This window comes from Carettochelys insculpta, chromosome 18, assembly GCF_033958435.1.
Source record: "Carettochelys insculpta isolate YL-2023 chromosome 18, ASM3395843v1, whole genome shotgun sequence".
NCBI lineage: Eukaryota > Metazoa > Chordata > Testudines > Carettochelyidae > Carettochelys > Carettochelys insculpta.
In genome coordinates, this window is record NC_134154.1 from 3,757,169 (window position 1) to 3,773,612 (window position 16,444).

Genomic DNA, 16,444 nt, shown 5'->3' on the forward strand with positions numbered 1-16,444 from the left:
TCACTTTCATTATAATTTATCAAACCCCACTTAAGAGAATGGCGGTATCTAATATTAGCCTGATGTTCATGCTCCTTCAGCCAGTTATCAGAGCAGTTGTTACTACTGCTATCATGTCTAGCAATGGCATCCTGTCTCTGACTGTCTACTGTGAAAATCAGAAGCTACGGCCTCCCTCCTTTCCTTGTCTGTCTACTCCACACACCCTGCTCTGAATTGACTATTTTAAAACAATTCATTCCTTCAACAGGAACTGAACAAATAGTATCACTTTGCCATGCTAATGCCCTCGTTGAGAATAATACCTGTCCAAGGCTATGTCTGCACTACAGAGATAACTTTGCTAGTGTGTTGACTACATACACACTATTTCAAAATAAAAATCAAAATAGCGGGTGTGATATTTTGAAATTGATAACCCTCAATGAAGGAGAAATAATGCCGATTTTGAAACTGCTTTTTCAAAATTGCACTATTCCCTGTCTCAATAGTGCCTATTTCAATATAAGCCATAATGGGCTCCAATGGCAGTATTTTGAAATAGTGCTGTGTGTCCCAAAATGCGGTTTCGAAATAGCTGCGTGCTATTTCGAAATATACTTTGGCTGTGTCCACACTAGTAAGTTCTTTTGGAAAATCTGACCCTTTTTCAAAAGAACATGTGGAGCATCCACACACAAAATGCACACTTTCGATCCAAAATCCAAAGAACGCATCTCTTCTTCTGGAAGCCGTCTTCTGCTCCTGGATCAGGAAGTGTCTCCTTTCAAAAGCTTCTTTTGAAAAAGTGTGTGTAGACACTCCGCAGGCCCTTCTTTTTGAAAGAGCAGTCCTCCTGGCACTGGATTTTTTATTCCTGGCCCATTCTTTCGAAAGAGCGAAGGCTGTGTGGACATTTTTTATTGAAAAAGAGCAGATCAATCTTTCAATCCACTTTTTTTGTATGTGGACGTGCTCGTTCGAAAGAAGTTTTTTTCAGAAGAGATCTTCCGGGAGAACTTCTTTTGAAAGATTGCTGTAGTGTAGAGGTAGCTTTCTTGTGTAGTTGTGACTCATGGCTGGTCAGCTGCCCAGTTCCAAAGTGGAGAGCCAGGAATCAGGCTAAGAGCCTTGTCCCTCCCTCCCTCCCCCCACCCACACGGCTGTCAGGGGACAGAGAAGGCTCCAGCCGCAGGGCTGCAGGTCTCCCTGCCCCCCTCATGGCACTGCCCCCCCATCCCACTCGTGTAAACGCGAGATACATCTGTGTTGAATACGTGTCTCTCAGTGGATTATTGTAATTGCTGCTCTGGAGGAGCCAGGTACTAAAAGTGAGCCCAAGGACCTGTTCTCTCCCGTGCTGTCAGTGACGCACTTGCAGCACAGAAGAGGAAAACATCTGATTTTAAATGCAGAAGGTACAAATGCTATCCAGGGAGGAGGAAAGGGGTAGATTGGAACAAGGAGTTCAGTGAGACAGAGTTGCAGGGGAGAAGAGAAACTGAAACTGTCTTGAGTAAGGAGGCTGGGACAGATGGTGAGGGAAAGACGGTGATGGAGCCAATTGGCAGTGGAGGGATAAATATATCATTAGTTGGGGAACTGAAGCAAAGGGGAGACTGGGGCTGTCCGTCTGGGCAAAGAGACTGAATTACAGAGTAAGAGAATGGCTAGGGAACTAAGATTTCATGAGAAGCCCGACAAAGGAGACTGGAATTGGGAGCTGCTGAGGTGGAGGATAGAGAGCCGAGAAGCAAGGAAAAGGGAACAGGGTCCGCCAGGCAAGGAGACCGGTGGGTCAGACAGCGAGACTAGGACTGGCTGAACAAGGAGATTGGGATGAGAAGCCTGAGGTGTGAAGACTGGGATGGGGCAATAAGGACAGCGTGGCAAAAAAGACAGGCCTGGAAAAGGGACTGGTTGGAAGGCAAAGGATAAAAGCAGCCAAAGTATTATAGAGCTGCTTAGCAACTGGCTGCTGGCCATCCTCTTCATTGAAGAAGACAGGAATTTGGTGGAAAAAATAGTAACATGTCATTAAAGACTGTGATAATGCTTATAAATAGGGTCAAATTAAGGTTGAAAAGGCAACCTTAATTCTGTAGTTTCCTAACTTTGGGATGTGGGATTTTGAAACTTTAATAATGTTATTTTAATGTAGTTTGTTTGTAATTGTTGTCCTTTATAGTAACTCTAGACAAACACTAACACATTTCCACACAATCAAAATAGTGTCAACACAATCAACAGAACCTGCATATAATGCCATCTGTCTCCTGAACTGCAACAAAACAGGCCAAATTGGGCTTTCAGGTGTATTGACATAAATCCAGATACACCATTGACTTTGGATGGAGTTATTTGCTTCATAATGTTACTACTTAGACCAAAATCCATCACCATTGCTCTGAATATGGCCTTTATCCTTTCAAAGAGGACGAAAAGAGAAAAGAATTTCACAATTGATATCTAACAGGTGTGCAGAGAGGCCTGGGTGATAGACAAGCAATCATGCAAACTACACACATAACAGCTCCCTTTAGAATGTACAAACATATTCAGAGAAAGATGGAGCAAAACAATGAAAAAAGCAGCACTCAGTCAACCTCAGAGGATTACAGCAATATAAGTTTCACCCTGCTGCAAAAGTGATGACTTCTTGGCATGGACCAGCACCCCACTGTGGTACGCACAATACGAGAACAGAAGAAGATGGGCCTTGCCCCACAAATCTAAGTATAAGACAAAAGAAAAAAAGATCAAAACAGATAGGGGAGTACAAGGAACCAGCACTATGATATTGGTCAGTATGACAGGCAGTGGTTTCGGCACAGCACCAGTGTAAGTAACATTAGCAAGTTTTTTGTAGACATCAAATGAGATTTTTGAGAAGGGGCTGGGAGGATCATGAAGTAGCTTTGTGGGTATTTAGTGGGAGCTCTTCCCAAGCATGTGAGGCTGCGTAGGAGAAAGAAAAGAGTGTTTGAAAAATTAACAAATGCAAGATGGAGACTTGTATCAGTGACCAATTAAAGAAAAAAGTGAGACTTCGATACTGCCTGAGAGATGACAGGTTGGTTCGGCTAGGCTGTAACCAAAGAGACCTTAAGGGGAAACCAAGCACTTATGTTGGATGCAATGGATAAGGAGGAGAAAATAGAGGGAATAGAGGAATAGCATGGTCAAATCGACTGGCTGGGAGAGTGATCTTTGCAGCAGCACACTCAATGGATATGACTGGGGCAAGACTGCATTTTTCAAGGCCAAAGAAGAGGATGTTCCAGGAACCAAGATGCAAAATGATAAGAGACAGAGTGAGGTTTTAGTTGTATGGATGAATACAAATGGCTGTATCTTATCTCTTCTTAAATGCAAAAAGAATCAAAGATTTAGACATCACCTAAATGTGAGGACCAAGCAAGAACTGAGTTGAACGTAAAATCCAGTTTATGGGTATGAATGACAGGCAGGATGTAGATGCTATACACAGTGATTGAGAAAGGAAATGAGGATTTGAGATGAAAGTTTAAGAGCTCCCAAGGAATTTGATCTGACAGCTGGACATCCAAGAGATGATGTTGGGCACAGGCAGATGTTTTAGTTTAGACTGAAGGTGGCAGGCCTGAAGTAGAGTATATCTGAGTCAAGAGCATTGAGATATGTGTTGAATTTATGTTAGAGAATGAGATTACCCAGAAATAAGGTATTAACGGGAAAAAATGGTAACTAAGGACAGAGTTCTTTGGAACCACTACAGAAAGTTGGAGAAAGGATGAGGAGGAACCCTGAAAGACATGCTGAAGGAGCAATTAGAGAAGGAAGATGAGATCCAAGAGCAGACAGAGTCATAGAAGCCAAAAGAGGACAAGATTTCAAGAAGAGCAAGATCAGCTGTGTGAAAAGGTGGCTGACTGAGCTAAGAGAATGAGGAAGAAGTACTGGTTCTGAGCTCTAGCTAGGAAGAGTGTAGAGACCAGGAGTATAGCATACTGAGCATGTTGTCAGAGGAATTCAAGGAGTTGAAGCAAGCCAGGCTGGAAAACATCTAGGATGGAATTAGAGCAGGGGAACTCCAGACACCAATTGTAGACAGCATATTCAAAAACCTTAAAGATGAAGGGTTGATGAAGCTGTATTTTGAGACACAAGTGGAGTAAAGAATGGACTTTTAAGATATGAGAGACTAAGAACTTTGAGGAGAAAGAGAGGTGAAGAAAAGCAAGGGAGGGGGTGAGAATGGACACGAGGGATATTAGAGCATTGAAAGGGTGTCTCAGGGAAAAGTGAAACGAGTTAGAGGAGGATAGCAATGGAGAAACTTCTGCACCTGCCATAACGAAATAGAGAATTATAGGATGGGAAGGCAAGTCAACGGATGGACAAAAGTCACAAAATTTTGTCAGTTATGAAATTTACAAGATCTTGAGCAGAGAAAACAATGGAGGCAGGAGAAGGAAGGGTGTGAGGAATGAGTCAAAAGTGATGAAGTGGCAGCCAGGATTGCAGGAATAGGATTTAGCTGAGTTGAAGATGTAGAGTTATTTAGCCAGGACGATGGCAGAATCAAAGGAAGAGAGAACAAATTTGTAATGGAGGAACCAGTCTGGTCATGGGTCTGTTAGAGATGCATGACAGCAGGAGTGGAGGAGGTAGATGTTGGGAGTGAGCCAGAGCTGGAAGTTGACAGATGGACCTTGCAGTGGGAGAGGAGAACAGTTAAGGATGGAGAAAAGTGAAGCATGGAGAGAATCAACCACTTAACCAGTGTAAGAGAGCTCAGAGCAGACAAGAAGTCACCAATGCTGATGGAGTGATAGTCACAGAAAGGCCAAGTGACTTAGCACTGGTGTGTATATTAAAACATGTTGCAGAAAGATTAGAGGCTTAAGGAAAGGGAATTTAGTGTCAGAAGGATCATCTAGAGAGGACTGCCTGGTGAAGATCAACTTCAATGGATGACCTTTTAATTGGTGGGAAAATTGAACCAGGCCCACAAGTTAAATTAAGAGGTGACAGCAAGGAAATGTGCAACAAAGGGGTTGAATGGGTCATGAGTGTGGAAGATGAAGTCATCAAGCATGAGTGTGAGAGACTGTGTGATGAGGAAGAGAGATCCAAAATGACAGAGAGGACCACATAAGCAACCTGGAGATGGGGAGGAGAGAAGAGTGGGATGCAATTTGTTCAAAAGAGGAGAAAATGTGCAAAGAGACAGGCAGTGGTTATCTGACCCAGGGCACAATGTGTGTGTGTGAGAAAGAACTCCATAAGACAGGGCAACTGCAGAGGCAGTGTCAGATGAAAGGACTTTGTTTCTGGTTACAGGATCTGGAAATAATAATATGTGAACAGGCTGTGGATGGCTGTGATCTTTTTACAGATGGAGTGGCATTCCACACACAGCAAGAGAAGGGTGGGGAAGATATAGGGATGGGTGTGAGGTTAGGAACAGTGGCACAAGAGGGGTGGAAGAGGTGATGAGGATGGAGCTAAAGGGAAGTCGAAGTTTAAGGTAAATATCACCAGAGATTAGGAAGATGATTTGGAAGTGGATGCTAGATATCCATTGCCAGAAGAGGAGGCCCTTGGGGTGGAAAGCAGGTAAAGCTGGTGGGAACTATGGGGTAAGGGGTAACCAGGAAGGGAGAAGGAAGAGAGCTGTTGTAATGCAGAAGAGGGGTATGGTAAGATCCATGGGGAAGCTGGACAAGATTGCTACACAAAGAATTCTACCACAGAAGATCTGAAAGTATGCTCCTGGCTCCAATGCTGAATCTCTGCTGTCTGGAAAGGTGAGGGGAGTGAGCCTGGGATCCGGGGCTCCAAATTAGTGGCTGTGGTGGCTCCCAGCCACAACCTACTAAGCTAAGTACCAGTGCTTTTTTTTTGCCAGTACTGAGTACCAGCACCTCAGCAGGCCCAGCCATGGGATTGGCTGGGAGTGTGGGGGTGGAGAGCCAACTGCGGACTGGCTCTTTTTTTTTTTTTTTTTAAATTACAAAAATGGCGCTTGCAACTACTCTTATAAAAACCTGCTTAATGTAATAGCAGTTATCAATCTTGACTCATTACTATCATGATGAATTCCTAGGACCAAATTGAAGTTAGTATTTAATAAGAGCGAAATGTGTCCCTACTCTCCATAGAGATAAAAAAAAAAAAAAAAAAAGATCATCTGAATGCTCTCTGAGAAAGGAGCTATGGATCTCTTAAGTTCTGCCTTAACAATTCAAAGTAGGCAATGATTTTACACTCACTGCGGGAAAAGAAGAAAGAGGAAGTAGCAGTATGCTGCAGCCCAGAGCAAAAACCCAAGAGGCTAACCAGAATTCTGAATTCACTCTAAACCATGACTCCTGGGAGAGGCCAGGCCTGGTATGAAGCAGAGTAGCTTATAGCTGCAGCCAGTCCCTTGTCTAATTTTCTGCTTCTCCTCTGGGATCCTGAAGCTCTGACAACCGTAAAGCCATACAACATGCTGTAACATCAACAGGTATATATTTCAGGCAGCCAAACAATTACTATGTCTATCCTTCTCCCTGCTCCTCTGCTCTCTTGAAGAGCCCCAGGCTACTTTCCAACCTTAATACTCAGGAAACTGTCCAGTTTTTATTGGTTGCCTTGAAATTACCTTATTTTAAACACACACATCTCATTTCAACTTTGTAAGAACAAGTTCAGCAAATTGCAATGCTTGATCCATGGAACAAAGCTTTTCAAGTCTCAGGTGCATAAAAATATAAAACAAGTCATGAAAAGTATTTTGAGGTACAGTCTGTTTACAAATGCTATCAACCTCTTTTGATACCATGATGTTACTTCAGCAAGCATACTCAGACAGGGACCCTCCATCCACTTCCTATGGGAAAAATGTCTACATGTCACAGAAACTATCATCACACTTCGTCCTAACTGGCATCCTGATTAGCAGTCAAAGCAGAGAAATCAGGGATTGGCGGGGCAAGGCCGCTGATCTACCATCTCATCTCTAATGCTGGTTTCTCAAAGGCAGAGGCACATGATGCTGATGCTTAGGCCAGCCAATGGGGCTGGCAAGGAGGGGGCAATTGCCCTGTGGCCTGGTGATTCAAAGGGACCCAGGGCTTCCAGCCACCGCCATTGCTACTGCAGCAGCAGCTAGAGCCCCAGACCCCTTTAAATTGCCACTGGAGTGCAGTGCCATGTGCTTCACATGGCTCTGAGAGCTGGCTGCCTCTTACCCTCAGGCCCTCCCCCAACACCTTTCCTAGGGCCCACGGAAGCTGTTGTTCTCCCCCCACAACCACCACTGATGGGGCAGTGTAGGTAAATATGTCCTGCTGCTGCCTGTATGATATCTGTTCTGTGCAAAGCAGAGAACTTCATTTCAGGGGGCTGTCAGACGATCAACTTTTTCAAATACTAGATTAATAGAAAAAGTTAATTTAAGGAGTAAAATGGTCTGAGACTGCATTTCACCAAGGGGAAATGTTTGATGGTTGCAGCTTTTCTAAATTTCAATTATTACTTATATGGCAAATAAACCAGCTGCTAGATAAACTTAGGATCTTGCAAAATGAGCTTTTAAATGTTACAAGCATGCATACCTTCTTAATTAATGGCCACACAGGCAAGTTATTTTGAGATAACAGACGTTATTTTGAAATAACTTTGCCGTCATCAACACTACACATATGCTATTTTGACATAAATTTGAAATAGCAGGTGCATTATTTCGAAATCAGTAAATCTCTTTGCAGGAGGAGTAGTGCCTACTTTGAAATAACTGTTTCAAAATAGGTATGCTAAGATGTGAGATACTGTGCCCACTATTTCAAAACAGCTAAGTGCTATTTTGAAATATATTTTTGTGTGCAGCACCCCTTCTTCAAAATACAGTAAACTCTTTCAAATCCAGCAGCCCTGGGACTGGGAGGTTGCTGGATATTCACATATTCTGGATAATAGAGAGGTATACCTAGCAGTGCATAACATTAATGAACAAGATTAGCTATTAAGAGACAAAAATATATGAAGAGTACTTTATTTACCAGCAACAGTATTGTATACTATAAACTTATACTATATTTGCTGTATTTGTCTTCACTCTCACTATACTGTACTTATGGAAAACATAACTAAAATATACTAATGGTAAAAATGCCAGTTATTTGAGAGTTCTGGATAATAGAATGCCAGATATGAAAGAATTTAGTGTAGCTATTTCAAAATAGCTTATTTTGAAATAAGGTTGCTGCGCAGACATAGCCTAACAGACCATCAATCTCACCTGCATTACATGTTAAAATTTAAATATTTGATGGTATAATTAATATAGCTTCATTAACATTGTTATGGTAGGCATTTGCTCTGTCACACAGATCAGTAGCTACAATAATGAGAAATAATACTTTAAGCTTAGTGCACATTTCATATGAGAGATTACTACAAATGAGTTTAGTCCTAGGATCATAAAGGATCACCATTCAGTGCTCTTCTGAATTAGATTCAGTCCCAGATGTCGACCTTCCTGCTTTCTTGATCCTAACAATTGTCCCATTGCTCCTGGTTGACTGGAAAAAAAACAATCATTGTCTCCATTTCATTTCTCAGGAAAGTATCTTAAGTAGAAATAAAAGCAGGTACTTCACTTGTGTGGTTTGGCTCAGCTCACGAACAAGAGAATTCTTGGATCTTAAGAAATACTGTAATCGCCTCTGTTTGTTTTGCATCTTATTGGACATTCTTTTTGTTTTTAAGATCAAATACTTTGAAGATCTGCTAACACCTTTACTTTTGTTCATTTTTAAATGAACGCTATGGGCTCAGTTGGCCGTTATCCTTCTCAGGAAGTGAAACCTTTAGAAGATTATGATAATTAAGACAATAATACAAAATCCCCCTTTTCTGTGGCAAGCCTCAATGGTCTAATGTTATATACTCTGCATTCTTCTTTTAGTATTTCAGTCTTGTACTGCAAAGCTTTATCATCTTTCAAGAAACTAGATAAAGGCAAATGTATTTGCACTTATTGTTGCCATACTTTTAAATCCTTTGTCCTCTCTACATCACTCGCCCTGTACTGCAAGTTGTTTGTTCAAGATGCTTCCTTAGCAATAAAATGTAAGCAACTTTCTGATCATTGCTTTAATGAGATCAGATTTCTTTAAACGTGTGGTTCTCCTTTTGAGTTAGCATACATGGGAATGGAGATGATGTTGCTATGAATTTCCATCTTTACCAATGATATCCCTTTAACCTTTGCTTGACCTGAAGAAACGTTGACCTAAAATAGCTTGACCTAAAGAAATGTTGCTGCACTGTGAACCCATGTCAATATGCTGAATCCCTACTCCGTCCACAGCAGAGCTCACATATCCTCAGTTAGTCTCCAGATTCACGCACTTCAATGGTTTTGGCAATAATGATAACTCAAAACCACCACTGCCAGATGGCTTCATTTTTCTCCCTCAGCTAGGCTGCTACTAGGATTTCTCATGAGTTCCTCCTCTCTCTCTGTTTCTTAGGGCTAGTTCCAAAAAAAGAAAAGAGCCCTGCCTGCTGCTCCACCCTTATACCCATGGAGGATGGTTTGAGTGTAGGGATCGAGCAGCAGACAGTGCTCCACATCTACAGCCAATCCACACCCCATGCTGATGGAGAACCATTATGCTGCTTTGGCAATAAGAGACGAGAAATGAGCCTCTTAGGTGGATGATGAGAAGCTGTGTACCCCCAAGGCTGGGAGGTCTGCAGTCACCACTCCCAGGAGGAAAGAGAGAATACTGGCAGTTGGAGACTCTCTTCTGAGGCAGATGGAGGCACCCATCTCATGCCCTGACATGGCATCCAGGAGGTATGCTGCCTGCCAGGGGCCCACATCTGAAACATTACAGAGGGGACTGTTGAGGATCTTCTATCCCTCTGACTACTACCCCATTCTGCTCATCCACGTGGGCACCAAAGATACTGTGAGATGTGACCTTCAGCAGATCAGAAGAGAATACAGAGCCCTGAGAGTATGGGTGAGGGAGTTCAGTGTGCAGGTGGTGGTCTCTTTGATCCTTCCAGTTGAAGGTTGCAGCCCAAGCAGAGACAGCTGCATCCTGGAGGTGAATGCCTGGCTGTGATGATGGTGTCATCAGGAGGGCTTTGGCTTCTTTGGCAACAGGATGCTGGCAGAAGGACTTCTAAGCAGAGATGGAGTCTACATATCAAGGACAGGGAAGAGAGTATTTGGGCACAGACTGACTAAGCCTGTGAGAACTTTAAACTAGGTTCAAATGGGGCAGGTGACCAAAGACCACAGGTAAGTTAAAAACATGGAGACCCACGAAAAGGATCACAAACTGGGAGCACCATATGCTGTAATAGCTGGGATCAAGGAGAGATAAAACAACTGGGGTGGAAATTAAATCAGTATCCTAAATGTCTGTATACAAATATGAGATGTATGGGAAGTAAGCAGGAAGAACTCTTAATGCTCATAAATTAACACATCTGTTACACAATTGGCATGATGGAGACTTGGTGGGATAATACGTGGATTGGGAATATTAGTATAAAGAGTACAGATTGCTCAGGACAAGATGGGAAAAACGGCTTACACTTACTCTGAGGTTGAGTTGGAAATGGAAGACAGACTTTTTGAAAATCTCTAGGTCAGGAAAAAGGGGTTAAAAAAAGAGTGATATCCTAGTAGGGATTCACTACAGACCACCTAACCAGAAAGAAGAGATAGATGAGATTTTCCTTAACAAATAACAACATCATCAAAAGCACAGGATTTGATGGTGACGGAGGGACTTCAACTACTCAGAAATCTGTTGGGAAAATAAAACAGCAGGTCAAAGATTATCCAACAAGTCCTTGGCACGTACTACAGGCATTTTTTTTTATTCCAGAAGGTGGAGAATGCTAAAGGGGAGAGGGTCTTCTAGATTTGATTTTGACAAACAGGGAGGAACTGGTTGATAATTTGAAAGTGTAATGCAGCTTGGGTGAAAGTGATCATGAATGATAGAGTTCATGAATCTAAGAAATGACAGGAGGGAAAACAGCAAAATAAAGACAATGGATTTCAAGAAGGAAGACTTTAGCAGACTCAGGGAGCTGGTAGGTAAGATCCCATGGGAAGCAAGTCTGAAAGGAAAAAAATTGGAGACAGTTGGCAGTTTTTCAAAGAGCCATTATTAAGGGCACAAGAGCAATCTATTCTACGGTGTGGGAAAGATAGGAAGTATGTCAAGAGTCCACACTGGCTTAACCAGGAGATCTTCAATAACTTAAAAGTAAAAAAAAAGAGTCCCACAAAAACTAGAAACTAGGTCAATTTGACTGGATGAATATAAATAAATAACACAAGTATGTAGTGGAAAAATCAGAAATGTGAAGGCACAAAATGAGTTCAATCTAGCTAGTGACATAAAGGGTAACAAAAATTCATTTTACAAATCCTTTTGTTTCTAATGTAAGACCCAGGACAGAGTAGGATGCCTCCATTACTCAGTGAAGAGGGAGAAACAACAACAGGTAAAGAGGAAATGGTAGAGGTGTTTAATTACATCCTTATTTCCATTTTCACCAAGAAGATTGGTGGTGATTGGGTGCCTAATATAGTGAATGCCAGTGAAAATGGGCTAGGTTTAGAAGCTAAAATAGAACAATTTAAAAATTACTTAGACAAGTTCAAGGTCTTCGAGTCACCGAGGCTTGATTAAATGCACCCTAGAATACTTAAGGAGCTGACTCAGGAGATATCTGAGTCATTAGCTATTATCTTTGAAAAATGATGGAAGGTAGGAGAGATTCCAAAAGCCTACAAAAAGGCACGTATAATGCCCATCTTAAAAAAAAACGGAAATAAGGACAGCCAGAGGAATTAAAGACCAGCCATCTTCACTTCTGTACCAGGAAAGATAAAGGAACAAATAATTGAGGAATCCATTTGCAAACATCTAGAAGGTAATAAGGTGATAAGTAACGGTAAGCATGAATTTGGCAAGAACAAATCTTGTCAAACAATCTTGATAGCTTTTTTACAGGGTTACAATCCTCCTGGACAGGACAAAAGCAGCAGATGTGATATATCGAGGCTTCAGCAAAGCTTTTGATACAGTCTTGCATGACTTTCTCATTAACAAACTAGGGAAATGCTATGTAGATGCAGCTACTATCAGGTATATACGTAACTGGTTGAATAACGCTTCCCAGAGAGTAGTTATCAGTGGAAGATATTAAACTGGGAGCAGCTACAAGTGCTTTGGAGGACAGGATGATAAATTAAAATGATCTGGACTAACTGAAGAAATGGTCTGAGGTAAACAGGATGAAATTCAATAAGAGGATATGCAAAGTACTCACTGAAGAGAAAACCACCAGTTGCACACATGCAAAATGGAAAATGACTGCCTAGAAAGGCGTACCACAAAAAGGGATGTCAGGATCATAATGGACCACAAGTTAACAGCATTCTGGGATGAATTAGCAGGAGTGTTGCAAGCAAGATACGAGGGCTAGGTCCACACTGCCCTCTCCCTTTTGAAAGGGGATGCAAAAATGACTGATCAAAAATGAAAATGAGGTGCTGATTTATTCCATATTCCACGCTTCATTTGCATAATAGCAGACACTTGCCATTCCAGAAGTGCTGTTTTCGAAAGCCAGAACAGCCATGTAGACAGGGTTCCTTCAAAAGGAAGCCCCGCTTTCAAAACCACCCTTCTTCCTGAAAAAAAGTGGGAAGAAGGGTGCTTTTGAAAGGGGGGGCTTCCTTTCGAAGGAACCCCAACTGCACGTCTGGTATTTTTTTTTTAAAGCAAGTACATTTTTAAAATGGTTCAGAAACACAGTTCTAGAACATGGCTCAGAGAATGACATAAAAAGAGAGCCTAACTTGTTTAGTCAGGGCTGGTCACAGAATCCCACCTACAGAGCACAATAATTATTAGGATATGATCACAAGAAAAAAATGTGCCAGCCTAATCTACTAACAAGAACATGACTAGCTGATATGCTAGTAACCATGCATTAACTGCATGTGTATACAAAAATCATGTGGAGGAACAACTGTATTACTAATGAGTTACAATGTATAAATGAGCTTGAACTCAGATAGGGCTGAACAACAAATCTTCCTGTTCTATGGATGCCATGCAACCTCCCATGCATATTAGATAGTTGAGGGTGCCTGGCATGTGGACATGGGCCAGATCTGTGTAGTGATGTAAGAAAGAGCTATTCAATTTGATGACAAGTATTGTCATTTGACTGTCACAACATAATCATGTCCAGCAACCTCCATCATGGCCAGGGTTGGCAACCAAAGTAGCAAGAAGAGCCATTATTTTAAATTTGGCAAAAAAACTCAATAATTTAAGAGATGCAATGCATGTGAATATGAGACAGTCCTTAATAAATGATGTCAAATCACACTTTCTGCAACCCCTATTTTAAGAACAGCGCACCTAATGATTTGTAATGCAACATGTTTACTGCAGGATGTTAAAAAACTTTTACATATTCTATTTCCTCACAATTTACATGTGTGTTTGTACTGCTGTCTTCCTGACTTTCGTTCCCGAATTTATTTTAATGATGTCAAGTTTACTTCACGTTTAATTTCAGTTTTCTTTCTTAAAACACGTTGCCCTTCACAGCAGGAATCCTGCAAGCTTCCTTTTCCTTTTCCAAATCAAGACTTTATTAGTAACACAATCAAAACTCACATACAGTATCATATCCCACAATGCACTGCACATATTAAAGGGGGAATTATCCAATGTTTCGAGATCACATATTGTTTGCTATTTAGATATGAGTTGCTCCTTTTTGGGCTTTTAGACATTCACCGTTTATCAAATAATCAGAAGGGGATTTTTTCACTTTGTGATTATAGCCTTGGGAGCCACAAAGAAGTTCTTAAAAGAGGCACATGCGGCTCCAGAGCCACAGGTTGCAGACCCCGATCATGGTTGTTGCCTGCAGTGACAACTGAGAAAGCCGAGTTCTTTCACTGATTTTTCTTTTATTTTGGGAGCTAAATTCTGCTTTCAGTTACACTGGTGTAATGTTAGTGTGACTCATATAAATAAAAAAAAAAGCAGTCAAGTAGCACTTTAAAGACTAGCAAAATAGTTTATTAGGTGAGCTTTTATTATAAGCTCACCTAATAAACTATTTTGCTAGGTCTTTAAAGTGCTACTTGACTGCTTTTTGTTTTGATACTGTATAGACTGTCACGGCTCCCTCTCTGTTACTATTCATATAAATAATTGGAGTTATTCTAGATGTACACCAGAGTCAACGAGAGTAGACTTTGGTCCTCTTGTATCATATGCTAGCCTAGACGAGTGATTTTCAACCAGTATGCACCCTGGTGTGACATGAGAACTGTCCAAGTGTGTCATGAAATTCGGTCAATTCTCCTCCTGCCCCCCACATGGTGTCTCTTTGCAGAGCCACCATGAGGGGAAATGGCAACTCCTCAGTACCCCATTTGTGCCGGAAGGCAGCTGAAATGCACTGGCAGGGCACTGGCCCTCACTCCCTGCTGTGGCAAGAGAAAGGAAGGGAGGGTAGGAGCCTGTTACCCTCCCCACAACACACACTCCCTAAGATGGAGGGCCAGGTTCCATCTTCTAGTTCTACTTATAAAAATTAACTTTTTATTGTTAATAGCAGAAAATATTTTTCCCATGTAAACTGGCCTGAAACAATGCAAACACTTTCACTTCAGACTTTCAGAACCACCTGCAAGTAATTTTTAATCTTGGCTAAATTTAAACAAAACTCATGTAGATGAAATCTATAGTATACTGGAAGCTTGTTGTCTCTAACTCTGTATTAATTACTTCAGAGGAATCTCAGTTCACTTCATCATGGATCACTGAAGCAAGAACACTTTCTACAAACTGGGATGATGGCAGGCATTCTTTGGGTAATTTATGTGATTTGATTCACCTTTTTGGGTCTACCTCTTAGATATGTGAGAGGTCTCCCTGGCCTTTCACAGAAGTTGTTTGGTTTCCCCTCCATACCCTGAGCCTACCCACAGAATAGGGACTCTTCCACAAAAACAAGATCCAATGTATTTGCACTGGGGGATTGCAAAAGCTTTAATATTAAATATGCTGCATACCCAAAAGCTCCTCTACTGGATTGTACACATCACCTGCTCTCTTGTAGAAAGCATCCTTCCATGTATGTGGGCCCATCCTGAGACAGTGTCCTCCATCCAAGGGCAGAGATCAATGCCTTTTAGGTGACAGATTCCCAACCAAATCAGTCAGCAGTGAGAGCCATGTTAATGGCATGAAGCATTGTCTCCTGCACAAAGCTGAAAGCATACCTTCCATTACCAGATATATGCACTACTAAGGAAAAGTCAATATACTGGCATGAAACAGAGGATTTTAGCTATCAGTTGGGTATGAAATACATGAATTCATAAGGAAAAAAAACAAAAGACAAACTAGTTTTTGCTTCTTGTTGACACATATAAGTATTCACACTGGCAGGGGTTCCTAACTGACCTACTGCTGGACCCTCTACAGTGAAATTGTTTTGTTTTGTTTTTTTCTGTTACTCTCAGGGTGTGACCCACAATGGCGCGAATTATGGAGTCAATGTTAAGAACAGATTGTGGGGACAGGAATGTCAATAACAGCATATCAATGAATGCTGCATGAAAAGCACCATCTTTTTCATAAATCTTGCAGAGGCAAAATGTAATGAAGATACGTCAGTAGCCCCTAGAATAAATAGCATGGAAGCACATATCATACAGTTTGTTTAAAACAATGGCCACCAACAGAAGAATTCTATTACTAGAAAGAAAACTAGCATATATTTCCCTGCAGGGATGTAGTTTCCCGGGGTATCTTTCCATGTTTAAATAACTTAAATGGTAGATATACACGCATTTAAAAACTCGTGGTGCAGAACTGCAAATGGGAACCATGCACATGTACAGTTTAATATACTAAAACCTCTCCACGCCTTCACATGCATGAACACACAATGAGATAATGCGCCCTAGCTCCACAGAGCTGCTCTTCAGAGCCAGACATGCTAAGGATTTAGCAAGATGTGCCATTTAGAGGGAGAAGCTATCATAAGAATCCAACAGCTAGGTGCCTTTTTTAATTAACATTATGCTACCTGCAGCCCCCACCCTCCCCTTGGAGGAAGTGGTCTTGTACAGGGTAATCTGCAGGGATGAAGGGAGGAAGGATGGCTGCCAGCAGGCACAATCTGACTAATTCTCTTTCCGAAACGTAGCTAAGCACAATGGACCTTAGTATGGCTCAGGTATTGCATGTTAGTGGATTAGACTCCGGAAGAGTAAGGGAGATGACTTTATTCTGTGCAAAAGAGAGCAGGCTGAAGCAGGAGCTGACACAAGGCCAGTATCCCTCGGGAAGGTCATTTCCACTGTACCAGCAGCCTTCCTCCCCTAATGTTCTTCTCCACACAGCAAAGCATT

General features: G+C 41.6%; 2 protein-coding genes across 4 annotated transcripts in view; one reads left to right on the plus strand and one right to left on the minus strand.

Annotated features, from left to right (window-relative positions):
- The window catches only part of RSPH14 (radial spoke head 14 homolog), a 126,411-nt gene that overhangs the window by 94,187 nt on the left and 15,780 nt on the right, over positions 1-16,444 (plus strand). The window lies entirely within an intron of this gene.
- The window catches only part of GNAZ (G protein subunit alpha z), a 111,478-nt gene that overhangs the window by 76,999 nt on the left and 18,035 nt on the right, over positions 1-16,444 (minus strand). The window lies entirely within an intron of this gene.